We start from the raw sequence: 11,995 nt of genomic DNA, 5'->3' as shown, positions 1-11,995 counted from the left end.
TGTGAACTATAAAACAACTGTTATTACTTCATCTGAAACTCGAGGAAAAATAGTTTGATTTCCAAAGATTTGTAGTTTTTAGTTGCTCTGTTTAAACAGAATCACTCTCTGATCTGCTCTCAGTTCGTCGTGAAAGGATGAAAATAAGGTGAGTTTTTCCACACACACACAGCTAAAATTGGCAAAACTGTTGCTTAAAACTAAATTTAGCAAAACAGTAGTGAAAAGACAAAATGCTGACTCAGCATGCACGCAATTAAAATGAACAGAACCATAAAAAAATCATAAAATGTGAAGAAATAAGGAATTTAAAATCATAAAATCCTACAAATCACAACACAAACGTATCTGAGATTTTTAGTAAGAACAGATTAAACATCTTTAAGTGAAAAAAAAGAAAACCACGGGTAAATATAAACAATCACAAGGTCTGCTTTAAAAGTCAGGAAGGAGCTGAGCTCCAGAATCCGAAGCAGGCAGATTTAAACGGATCCAGGCGGCCTAAAGGAGGATTTGGTGCCTTTTTTTCCAACTTCTCGTGATGAAATAGACGAGGTCAACCTGTAGGCTCATAAAGTCAGGTGATTATTGTGTCGTTTCAACATGAAAGCCTCAACAACGATCGCAGTGAAGGACTGAAGGACTCCGAGGGAAAGTTCAGAAACTCTAAGGTGGATCTTGATGCTGCGCTTCAAAAATATAAGAACTTCTTCTTCTTCAGATACATGCATTCGGTTTGAGCTTTTAATTTGAAAACCTCAAAAAGCAAAACACTGCTGCTTTCTTCCACGTCATAATTCAGGACTTCCTTTTGTAATAATCTAAGTTATGGGAGATTAAAGCTCTTATTTTGAAGAGTATCTATGAGCTTTAGTTTGAAACCTTTTCCTCTTTGTGATTTTTGCTTTTAATTAATTCTACAGAGGCGCTTGATTAATTCTTCTAAACATAAAAGGTCTAATTAAAGATAACACGATGTCATAAACTCGAGAGTTTCTGTCCAGAGAGCGAAACCAAAACCACACACGGAGACGAGGATAACGGTAAGTGCATTTATTAACAGGTGAAGTTATATACAGTGGTCGGAGTCTGGAGGAGTCTGCAAGATAAGGAGAACTGGGTGAGTCTCGGGTACAATTCTGTTCCAAGATGGTAGCAAGGATTTCAATGTCTCTTTGTTTGCTTACAGGTCCTGGAGGAGGTTTGCGGCGTCGATAAGGAGAGGTGCGGTTCCAGTGGTTCCAGGAGACGAGCCAGTTACAGCAAGGTAAGTATCAGCGGTTATCCAGGTAAGTAGTTCTTCAGATCCGTAGTCGTGGCGTGGCAAAAAACCTGAGTCGTAGGCACAAACAGAGAACCTGAGTAACATAGGGAGCATAAGTTAGGTTAGACGCTGAGGCGGAGAATCTAACCCAGAAGGTTTGATGCTCCAGCGAAGATCTGATCCCAGCCTGCTGCTTAAGTACTGGCTGGTCTTATCAGTGGAAACTGGAACACCTGTGAAAGAATGATTAGTGGCTCTGCCCACAAGGCGGAGCCAAACCCAGATCCTCACACACGAAAGCGGCCATGATGGGACAACAGAAGAAACAAAAGCCTAAAATAAACATTTTAAACAAAAGATCAAAGTTTTAATATCACTGTAGATGTAAGCGTTTTTATTGCCCACCACAGACAGCGAAGACGGAGTGATAATGTTTTGGTCAGTTTCACAGATATTTAGCCAAAACTTACTGTGTCAGTAGCTGAGACTGATCCCAGACACATACTTTGAGGGCTAACTGTTAGTCCAGGATCTGTGTTCAAAACCTAGGCATGAACTACTGGAATCAACTTTGTCTGTTAGCAAAATATCTCATGAACCACTGAACAAACACAACAGAAAGATGGCTTTGACTCCGTCAGTTTTACAGATATTGAGCTGAAACTTGGTGTGGCAGTAGCTGAGAGTCATTCCTGACACATACTCTGAGCACAGACAGATCACAGGAGATATGGCAAGAGTAACAAATACATAAGGACATGTTGAGTTTTGTTGGGAATCAAGCAACAGATAATAAATATGTTGCTAAATCAAAGTTAACTTTAAAATTCAGTTTAACCCATAAAACAAAGAGTCAAACCACCTGAGACCAGCTTCGTTTTTTGTAATATATCATCTGTTCTGTGAAGGATTCTACTTTGTTTAGGGTTTTTTTAAGGAGAGACTGAGTGGATAAAGATGTGACATCTCTGCTGACATCTCATTAATTCCTAAGCCGTCCCCCGTGGCAGAGGGAAAACACAAACGATGCTTCAGTTCAGGGCGGCGGGGTTTTCTGCTGCTGCTGAGATTAAACAAGCAGCTTGTAATGAGAGTTTGGGTTGAGTTTGTTCAACAAAAAAAACCACAAAGAGGAATATTTACTGAAACACGGTTAAACATTGACACACGGCGAGCCCTTCTCAGACTGACAGGCTGCTTGAGGGTGCAGTTAAAGCTGAAACAGATGCTGAAATGGACTGATGAGATGAAGTTCCTCCTTTAGAGGACAGGAATCCTCCTCCCCTCCCTGTGCTGTCAGCTCTCACAGCTGGGAGGGAAACTTGTGGCATTTACTGATCAGCAGAAGCTTCCAGGAAGGATGCAGGGAGGATAATGAGGCTTCCTGGGCAGCATCGGCTCAAGGTGGATGAACGTCTCCCACTTTTCTTTGAACAACTGAAGTGTAATTTCTCTCTATTTATAGTCTGAATCTCACACATGCATCTCAGTGGGATTCCCAGACCCACTGCAGCAGCAGTCCATGACCCAGTCAAGATGATAAAGAACAAAATTCTCTGAAATAACAGAGGACCTGCAGTGTGATCAGACCAGAAACAACGTTATATAACTGCAACAAGACCCGGCTCCTTTGATTCTGCCTTTGTGCCACGAGGCCGACATAATAAACCTGCGATGATGCAACGTTTCGGTCGCTGTATGAACAAATTAACATCATTTAAGTTGAAAGTGTTAGCCTCCCCACGGGGAAACATTAAACCCCCCCGTCTGAAGGTGCTGGGAGCAGAGCAGGATATGACTTCTGTACTGAAGAAGATGTAGGAAAAGTGGCCTCTGCTGAATCATTAAAGCTTATTAATGCAAGATCATAACGCTGCCGGGGAGGAAGAGACAGGCAGGTAATTGTCTGCTTCTTGTATCAGTCCCAAACTTATCATTTATTTAAAATACATACTTCAGATTTAGTATGCAGGAGGTACAATATGAACTCTAAACAGTTAATGAAAAGCTGAATAACTGTGCCATCAGCTGCACACGTGGTGACTGTATTTTTGCTTACAGATAGCTTGAATTTGCATAATTCGGCTAGAAAAGTTCAGAAGATGTCAAAGCAGCTTCTTGCTTTCTTCTCTACAGCTCATTAATAATTTAGGACATTTTGTAAAAACAAAACACAAATTTTGTCGATGTGGAAATTTATCACAGCTGTACGACGTCCTGCTACCAAAAGTCCCAGCTTGGTTGGTGTCTTTCTTCATGTGGGGGTTTTACCAGGCAGCCTTAATGAAAGATGTAACCCCTGCACTGAAGAAAGACCATCAGAGCACCGAGGATATTTTAACAAAACGATGCAGGGTCACAGAACATCTCTGAGTTCAAACACACAACCTGAATCAACAGGAAAGCAAAGTGGCTGCAGCTCAGAAGACAGACGGGTGTCCGGCGGTTCGATCCACGGTGCCTCTGATCCTCCCTTAACATTCATTTGTGCGTCACTTGTTTGCTTTGGATAAAAGCACCTGATAAATTATTTAAAAACATCAAAGCATGCAACCGACTGAACAAGCAGGAAAAGTTAACATCAGAGCCAAGAATCCGGATCGCTCATCAGAAACCTAAATGTGATGAGAATGATTTCTTATTAAATTTGCATCTTATTTCTTATATTAAAACCCAAAAAGACAACAACGCAGGAGTGAAATGTCTGAGCTCTTGTCTGGACTCTGGTTCTGGTTGTGGGTCAGTAGTTTTCTTGGATCAGGAGAGGTGAAGGTCTGAGGCTCTGCTGCAGGATAAACAAAATAACGGACCGTTTCCTCTTCTAACGCTGACCTCTGACCTCACAGCAGACCAATTAGCATTTCATATAAGATCTTTAGGGTCTGTGTTACCAGCTGTCTGTCACAAAACACATCATTTGTTCCCGGTTTGCAAACATTTCCTCCCAAACAGCTCCTGATCAAACCCCGTCTGCTCTGGAGTCAGTATTACAGGTCCGGAGACGGAGGCAGGCACGCAGGAACAGGTTTTCAGATTAAATGTGTTCACTGGGATCTTGTTTCCTTTGAGGCTGAATCATTGCATCAACCTCTGAGGTCAGCGGACGTCTGAGGCAGCAGCAGATCTGATTGGCTCCCTGAATGACACCTTATTGGACTCATGCAGTCCCTAAATGAAACGGTCCAGTTGGTTGTCACTTCAGACCACAAAATACGCTTTCAGGCAAAGAAACAGTGTATTTCAGAAGGACTTGTTTGACATTCAGATTGTCTCTGAGCTCGTCTCCATCCTGATACAGACGAGGACAATCCCATCAGATCGGATCTGTTCTTTGAGTTTCAGACTGTTTGAAGTGTGTGTGTGTGTGTGTGTGTGTTTGATCCACAGCCCTGCTGAGTTCTAACACACCTCTCCTCCTTCCTGTTTCCTTTCCCTCTTTGTGACGAGTTTGTTTCCGGCGATTCCAGGTTTTCTGCTGAGCTCATGTCTCTCTCTGCGTTTTATGACTCAGTGCTTAATTCATACTTAGGGAATTTTAAAATGGTGCTTTTTTTATCACGTGTTAAAGGGTTGCACTGTCATTGCGCACAAACAAAAATAGAGAACAAGGCCTGAGAGATGCTTTTCTTTACGAGTTTAAGTTTGTAAACCTGACGGGATTCTCAGTAAAATGTTTTCCTGACAGGAAACAGCAAACAGGAGCCGAGGAACTAAAGCTTCTTATAACCACTGCAGCTTGAATATCAATTAAAATAATTGTAGGCTGTAACTCTCAGGGTATGATTTTAATTTTTTTGGTTTGGTAGGTTGATCTTAAACAGACGTTTTTATTAATCTTTAATGATTTCAATGAAACTCTCAGAAAGTGATCATTGGATCATCTCCACCGTCTCTCATCAGATGGTTTTAGTTTAAACGCTGACATGAAAGGTGGCGGGCGATAAGCATTCCTTCAACGAAAGCTAGGCCTTTAATTTTAGTTTTAATTGCACTGTTTAAACATTTCACATGTGTATTATTTATTCCCAAAGCTCTCCTGGATTACAGCTGATCTGTAAAAGTAGCTTTTTATTAATAAAACATCAAAGTTTGAATAAAATATTAAAGCATGTTGGTGCAGAAAGGTTTGTAACACAGATTCTGCAAAAGTTTACAGTTTAATCACAAACAGCTCTGGGCTTTTGGAAATGTTTGGATGATGTTCTGTTCTCACTCCTTTACGCCTCCCCCAGCCTTCGTCCTGCTTCATCATCTTCATTTCTCTCACTGTGAACCCAAATACACACCGTCTCCTCCCTGATTGGTTGTAAATAACTTTTACTCTCATGTTTTCTCTCTGAGGGCGGTGATCGACTCGCGCAGCGTTCCTCTGCTGCTCTGAGGAAATCAGCAGGAAAAAAAAGGTTGGGAATAAAAAAAAGGAGGTAAAATCTGAGAAAGGGAAACAAGGAGGACGTGAGCGGAACAAGAGGTCTGAGATGACCGAGTTGGACCAAATACAGGACTCGTCTTTAACAGTCCTGCTCCTCGGGGGGGGGGTCGTAAAGTGTCCACCGAACTGTAAATGGGATGATGCGTCCTCCCACGGGGGTTAAAGAAAGACAAATGTAATCTTCAAGGTCAACGCGAGCGGTAAAACGTGAGGACATTAACACAGCAGGCCTCCCTGGAGTTTTAAGGGTCTCATCAGGAGATACGAAGAGGAGAGAAAGAGAAAGGCAATTAAAACGTTTTTCTCCTTCAGTGAATGCATATCGCCCACTGCCTTTCATCTTGTACTGAGAAATGAGTTGCAGCCATTTTAGTCAAACCTCAGAAAAATGTGAATGACTCTCAGCTACTACCACATCAAATCTTAGCTCAATATCTGTAAAATAACTGAGTCATTGTGCTTCATAAGATTAGCTGATTATTGTCAATGATTATTATTATCTGAAAGTTTCCATCCAGGGGTTCATGAGATATTTTGCTAACACACAAACACAAACAGGCAACAACATTATTGTCCGCCTCTGCCTTTCAGCAGCGGGACTTAAAGATGAGAAGCAAATCTAAAGAAGCATCCGAACAGGAAGCAAAAGACAAACGGAGTAGAAGTCAAACAGAAAAGCTTCTGTTTCGTAGAAAACTCCAGCTCCTCCTCTTCCTCCTCTTCCTCCCTTCCATCACTGCCTCCCCCCTCCTCTCCGAAGCAGAGCACCGCAACACTGGTATGAATAATTGAACGAGCTCCTCGACCGACAAGGGCTGAGAATTCCTGTTGTGGTTTTGTGTGTGTGTGTGTGTGTTGGCGCGCGCGCGCGCGTGTGTGTGTGTGTAAGAGGAAGCGGAGAAGTGCATTCATGACAGAAACAAAACAAAACACACAAGCAGCTCCTGACTGGCCTTTTCTGGTCAGAGTAAATGTGAGAATAACCTTGAAGGCTGGTGAACGAACACACACACACACACACACACAGCCTCACTGAGGGGATTTGAGTAAAGCAGAATATTTGTCCACAGATCTACTGGAGGCTTTTTGCAGCCTGGTGTGACATTGAGCTCTTGTTGGGAGTCGGGCTGCACGAGGCGATGTTTGATATGAATATTCCCGAGCAGACTGACGCCGCAAGACTGGATCAGCTGGCGCCCCCGAAGGAGAACAAGACCCGGAGAGAAAAAAAAAAAGTTAGACATGTTCTGTGGAAGAGAAAGTTGTGTGTTTAACAAGTTTCTGCAGGTTTCCAAAATTATGTTCACTGCAAACTCTGAAATCAGACAAAAAATCTGGATAAATTGTATTTTTGTACGATAAAGGAAGTGAGAATGCTGAGAGCTGAATGGCAGCTGAAATTTAGTTGGTAAAGCTCAAAGAAGCAGAGCACTAGCTAAATGCTATAAGAAGCAAAAAGTAGCCTAAAACTAAAATAAATTAGCTAAAAGCAGCAAAAGGTTTGCTCAAAGCAGGCTAGTTAAAAGCTAAAAGTAGCACAAAAGCAGAGCCAGTAGCTGCAGCAGAACAGAGTTTCCAAAGGAACTGAAGAGATCTCTGTGTAAATCTATGTGGAAAGTTTTGTAAAGAAAGTTAAATATTTTGAAAAGTAGAAAAAGTTACAAAAACCAAAAGTCGCAGCTCCCGTCTCCTGAGTGAGCTGAACATTTTCTCTGAGGAAGACATCTCATGATACTGCTCAAGCATGTGCACGACATTATTTTCTACACCTCCATCAGTTATCTGCATAAAATGACTGAAGAGGCGGGCGATATGCATTCATCAGGGAACACTAAGTGTTTATAAAGCTCACTGAGAAAGACAACAAAGTAAAAGTGTGAAGGGGAGAATCTAACTGTGTGAAAAACTTCTTTGACTCAGTGGAAATGAAGCATTAAACCCAGAATTAATATCAGCCATTTAAAAAATTAAAATCTGTTTTATCAGCTGGACACTCATCAGTTTAAACTTCAGGATTCTTCGCCTGCTGTCCCAGCGTACATGAAAGTCAAAATGTGAGCCTTTATTCATTAGTTTCAAACACTTTCAGGCAGTTTGAAAACCTAAAAAATCCACAAAATAACTGAAACATTTAAATTTATTCTAAGCTCCTGTATGAGCGCTGATGTTTGTGAATGAGGTGAGATGAAACGAGCAGCGGAGTAGCTGTAAACTGAAGAACAGCAGGAGAACATGACTCTGTGTGTGTGTGTGTGTGTGTGTGTTACGCTACGCCTCGTCTGAGCTGCTGCAGCTGCAGCGCTTGTGTGTGAATCTGAGGATATCTGCTCCAGTTTTCAGCTTAATTGGCCCAAATCTGCCATTCAGTGACACCAGCTCCTGCCCCTCTGTGTGGCCCCATGAGAGGGCGCACAAGTGACAGCATGAACTAACACACACACGCACACAGACACACACACACAATACGCCTCCAACTGGGAGTCGTACAGGGGAACGATCAAAATAAAAAGGTAAACTGCACGTTGTTTAATGCACACCTTGTCACAGTCAGGTTCAATTTTGGCTGCAATAAAGAAAAGAAATGATAAATAAAACCTCTCCGACTGCAGGAAGGAGGCGGATCAATCACACGTCAAGCGTTTCATTAAAATCCGTCCAGTAGTTCATGACATATTTTGCTAACAGACAGTTGATGCTTGTGTGATCGGTTAGTGTTGGGAATGACTCTCAGCTACTACCACAGAAAACTTTAGCTCGATATCTCTAAGATTAACTAAGTTGTAGCTGTTTTTGTGTTTGCCGAGGTGGCTTAGCTGTGACGGCCATCTTGAATTGATTCCAAAAGTCAAACAGCTGCAGATTTGTATTTAATGGTTACGTTCATGAGAAATACAAACACACACAGGTGAAAACATCATCGCCTGCTGCTGTTTCCTGCTGACACAGCAGCTGTAAATAAAGATGTCTGTGTTCTGCAGCAACATAAAGATCTGATTTTACATCTAAGTCATCATTTCCTCAGAATCAGGAAGCTGGAGATGAAGATCATTAAACTCTCAGGTTCGTGATGCAAATCTGTGGCTGCAGCTAAAAATCGATGCTTTGAAACTTCAGGTGACAAAATAAACTTGATCTGTGAGGCTTTTTGCTCTCGACTCCTTTTCTATTTATATATATTTTTAAAATAAAACATACGTCACATGATTAATTCCTTTTGGATGTTTGGGAAGTAGAATTAGAACATCTTTTAATTCCTCGTTTTCTAAACTACACCCTCCTCTGGATCTGTTTGTCTGTCCTGAGCAGAGGTGTTATATTCCACTGACTGCAGAAGTAATCTAAACGGGACATCTGTTGTATTTAAAGGAAACAATGGCAGGAATGAGAGGCGAACTCTCTGTCGGCGAGTGAGCTCGAACTGCTGACTGCAGGAGAACGAGTCGCGCTGCTAAAAACATCTAATGATAAAAGTCATCAGTTTGCTGCTCAGCAGCTGCGAGGTTTGGTTCAACATGACTCAGCGGAAATCTTACAGACAGTCAGGTTGTTTACAGAAAAGATGCTGCAGAGAAAATGTTTAAAAAAACAACAAAAGTTAAAAAAACTTCAATAAAACAAAGAAGAAGAAACTTTCCTTTGATCAGCTGCTGAGAGCTGCCAGGAGATGGAGGAGGCTTCTGCAACCGTCTGTTCATCCAACCGTCTGTTCATCCATCCATCCATCCATCCATCCATCCATCCATCCATCCATCCATCCATCCATCCATCATTTTAATGCAGGGAAGCTGATAAAATTATTTAAAAACATTAAAAATATAATAGAAAGTTTGATTATTTTAACAACAATAATTTAGTGATGAGAAAGCAAAGCCTGACATCCTGAACATCTCAGTATTTGTGTCCTAAATGGAGCAGAGAGAAGCATAAAGCTGTCTTATCTCACTTCTTCCTTCAATAACTCACAGCATTCAGTGATAATATTTGTCTTCTGCACATCCAGGGGACAGTTTGTCAGCTGTGCAGAGGTGAGGCGATACACCACCAGGGGACAGGCACTCAGAGGACACAGCTGGACAGAGATATATGAAACCTGGCATTCCTGCACACATAACTCATCATCTGCTGCCGACACACAAATACACACAGTTACACAAAAACACATTCACGTGCACGTAAGAAGACAGAGTCCTTAATGCATCAAAAAGCATTAGCTTCGATCAGAGAGGCACAATAAAGCAGGAGGTGTGGTCTCCTTTCTCGGCTCCTTTAATCTCCATCCAGATGAAAAGCACCAGGAGGTTTAGGTGTACTGTAGCTACTCCCGAGGAGAAACGCAGACAGCTAATATTTAATGCTCACGAGGAGCTGGGGACCACATGAAACGATGTTTGATGGTTAAACCAAGCACTGAGAAATGAGCTGGATGGAACCCCCGAGATGAAGGCGACTGAAAGCGCTTTATCTCTTTGTTCTCTTGGAAGTCATTCATCTAACAGAATTGGATATTGTTTTGGATCCCCCTCCACAAAAGAAAGAAAGAAAGAAGAATCTGAACCCAATCTCTGTGATTCTGCACAGCATCTGTGACAGTGTGTTATCTCACCTAACCTCTAACAAAGAAGAGAAAACCTGAAACTCTGATCCAAGATGTAAAGCTGGTTCAATCTGCTGCAGTAAAAGTTTCTTAGCAAGTCCGAAAACAAAAAGCGAACAGCCGTACACTATCTTAAAGTTGATGAGAACCTAACAAAGTTCGAAACAATCAAGCTCCATATCATATCAAAAGCCTTATTGCACTTGGATCTCAGACTGCAGGTTTACTTTGGGTTCCTAGAGTTTCTAAAAGTAGAACAGGAGGCAGAGCTTTCAGTTCTCAGGTTTCTGTCCGTGAAGCTGACACCCTGTCTACTTTTAAGACTTTAGACTTTCCTTTCTGTTCAATCCTATAGTTAGGGTTGGCTTGGGTTTCCTGAGCTATCCTTTAGTTCTGCTGAGATAAGATTAGACGGCTGGATGTTTGCATTTACTGCTACCATTTACCCGAGTTTGTCTTTGTTCTTCTTCATGCTGGTGTAGATTCTTAGTCATCCAGGCCACGGTAAATTCAAAAAAGATTAAAAAACAAAAACAACCAGACTTCTATTCTGTAGTTGAAGACGTTCCGCTTCTCATCCGAGGAGAAGAAATAGAGAGTGTTGAGCTTTTTAAAGCTGAGATGTGATGTAAGCCGGATAGCTTGCAAATAGTTCTCGCTCTCCTAACAATAGAGGCTCATTAGGGTCCTTACGAGGACTCTAACAAGCCTCTGTTGTTGAAGCGAAACGTCTTCAACTACAGAATAGAAGTCCAGTTGTTTTTGTTTTTTATCCTTTTTTGAATTTGTTCTTCTTCCCATAGAAATAACACTTGGACCAACCCTTCTGGGTTTGTCTGTGAAACTGTTCAGAGTCGTTGTTTTGAGTCCGTTTCAGGTGATTTGGCTGAAAGCGGACACCCCTGCTGCTTACATCGGGTCACTTCTGTTCAGTAGGATGTCCTTCATCGAGGATCAGGACGGATTGTGTTCAGACTAACAAAAGTATGAGGATAAAATCAGACCGCCTTCGGAGGTGGTCTGGAAACATTTTAAACGCTCACTGAAGGAGTTCAAACCTGAATTTAGCACGATCCGATTACATTTAGCTAAAACCTGTTTTAATCGGTTCTAAATGACATGAGCAAATCACTGAACACCGGGTGAATATAACTTGTTTCAACTCTGTAAATTTATATGTAAATGTTGAAAATCACAAATGATGTCTGTAGTTTTTTGTCCTCGCACTTCTATAAAATGTAATAAATTGTTTTTCTTTAAAGAGCTGTTGAGTTTTCTCAGCCTTCTGCAGACATTTATTTTGTCTTTTTCTTTCATCAAAGTAAAAATAAACCCTTTTTCTTTGTCTGTCCTTCAGATCTGTCTCATTTTTTTGTTCATCTGTGCTGACAGACTTTTGAACTCTTTCTTTTTTAACATCAGAAGTGTAAAAGCATATGAAAGTATTTAAATTAATGTAGTTCAGAACTTTAAAGGTTCCTTTTCATTATAAGTTTGGTTGTTTTAAAAGTATTTCTTTGTGAGAAACTTTGTGTCTCTGTCTTCAGTTGTGTCTCTGTCTACAGTTGTCTCTGTCTTCAGTTGTGTCTCTGTCTTCAATTGTGTCTCTGTCTACAGTTGTGTCTCTGTCTACAGTTGTGTCTCTGTCTACAGTTGTGTCTCTGTCTTCAGTTGTGTGTCTCTGTCTTCAGTTGTGTCTCTGTCT

The sequence above is a fragment of the Kryptolebias marmoratus genome, linkage group LG3 (assembly GCF_001649575.2).
Source record: "Kryptolebias marmoratus isolate JLee-2015 linkage group LG3, ASM164957v2, whole genome shotgun sequence".
Taxonomy (NCBI): domain Eukaryota; kingdom Metazoa; phylum Chordata; class Actinopteri; order Cyprinodontiformes; family Rivulidae; genus Kryptolebias; species Kryptolebias marmoratus.
This window is presented reverse-complemented; position numbering follows the sequence as displayed.